General features: G+C 42.2%; 1 pseudogene; it reads right to left on the bottom strand.

Annotated features, from left to right (window-relative positions):
• Window positions 1-463: 463 nt before the first annotated feature.
• LOC121163781 lies at window positions 464-1,656 on the bottom strand (annotated as a pseudogene).
• Window positions 1,657-1,875: the final 219 nt, after the last annotated feature.

Below are 1,875 nucleotides of genomic sequence, written 5' to 3'. Positions count from 1 at the left end.
CATATCCTAAAACTGGTAATTTGAGTTTATCAATATTTTTGCCCTAATGCCTTTGAAGTCTCCATCTGCACACTGGGCGAATTCACTCTCATTGTTTTGTAACCTTTCCTCCAAATCTTAGTTTTCATTTCAGTTCATTGAATCTCATAGATGATACTATGTCCATTCTTGTGCCAAAACAGAAAATGTGGACATCATCTGTGTTTCCACCATCTTTATTACCACCTTCAAATCAATCCATACTGTGGATTGAGCCAATAATAATGTGTTCAAATTCTTTGTAATAAATATCCCTACACTCGTCCATTATCAATATTACTAACTTCGTGAACCTTATGTATTCTTACTTGGACTATAACATAAAAGTGTTAGCCGTTAGTATTTTGTTTGGTTTCCTTACTCCTTTACCTGAACCCAAAAGTAAACAGGCAAACAGACTAGACTGATGTAGAAGTGGAAGCTCTCAAGCAAGACAGCCCACACAGCTCTTGGCGGTCTGTTCCTGGCATTTTTCTTTGGCCTCCTTCATTCTCTTGGCTAGAAGTTGCAGGTATTCTGCAGCCTCTTACTCTTCTTAGTCCGCTGTTTCTTCAGAGCAATGCGCCGGAGTTTGTGCTGGAGGACTCGTGGTGTTACAAGATGTCGAATCGTAGGGCTTTGGTCCTAGGTTTCTTACCTTCTTTGTTTAGGGGCTTTCTCACAACATACTGGCGTATGTCATCTTCTTTAGACAGATTGAAAAGTTTGCGGATTCTGCTGGCTCTGTTAGGTCCCAGGCAAGGAGGCCCCGTGGTTTCAGTCAGTCCCGAAATCTCTCTCTCTCTCTCATTCTCTCTCTCCTTTTACTAAAACCAAGTTTTTTCAGTATATTATGCAGTAATTATGGATAGTATTACAAAACATCAATTTAAGACCTAAGCTGTAAAAACTCTCCTTAGTGTTGAACATTTAATGGAGAGTTCTTTTAGGTCACATAATACGAAGTAAGTTAGAAAGAAGTTCAATTTTTTTTTGAAGATTTATTTCATTTTTATCGGAAAAAGTCAGATATACAGAGAGGAGGAGGGACAGAGAAGCTCTGTTTCGTGTCCTAGTGGCCTCGCTTCCCTTCTAGCTCCCTGCTTGTGGCCTGGGAAAGCAGTCGAGGACGGCCCAAAGCCTTGGGACCCTGCACCCATTTAGGATACTCAGAAGAGATTCTAGCTCCTGGCTTTGTATCAGCGCAGCACCGGCCATTGCAGTCACTTGGGGAGTGAATCATTGGACTGAAGATTTTCCTCTCAGTGGTATTGGTCAGTCCCGGAATATCTTTCTCTCTCTCTCTTTTTTCCTTTTACTAAAACCAAGTTGAGAACACTCAAGTTGGCATGGACAATGCAGCCCCATACTGATTTGTGTTTTTTTCCTCAGTTCTCCTGGGTCTGTAACAGGAGTGCAACCCGGCCATGGGTCAAGACACCTTGCTTCATGGGGAAGCCTTGTTTATCATTTCCACCATGGATCCGGACCACTTAGCCCTTCCACTCCTCACCCAGAACGTCAGCAGCTACATCAGTTGCCATGAGCTTCTCAACAGAAAGTTCGAAGTTTATGCTCATTGTCCACTTGGATGAGCTTTTGGCAGCGAGCGGCTGGGAGGGAGATGTTCAGCTTCATCTTAAAGCTTTGTTCACTTGAGACCCATAAATCATGTGAATTGCAGGGACCCGGGTTTTGTTAAGAGATGGTCAGAACTGAAGCTAATGAATTTTAAAAGTGGGGTTTTCTTGCCATACTAAGGAATCGGGATTTTATATTAAAAGCCCCAGGGGAGCACTGATGGCTTTTATTAGAGTTACTGTGGATTTTAAAAGTCTGGGGTTCAATTTTTCTTTA

This window comes from Ochotona curzoniae, unplaced genomic scaffold, assembly GCF_017591425.1.
Source record: "Ochotona curzoniae isolate NIBS_2020 unplaced genomic scaffold, NIBS_Ocur_1.0 contig_64, whole genome shotgun sequence".
In the NCBI taxonomy this organism is placed as follows: Eukaryota; Metazoa; Chordata; class Mammalia; order Lagomorpha; family Ochotonidae; genus Ochotona; species Ochotona curzoniae.
Note: the sequence above shows the minus strand (reverse complement) of the source record. Positions and strands in the feature narration are given on the sequence as shown.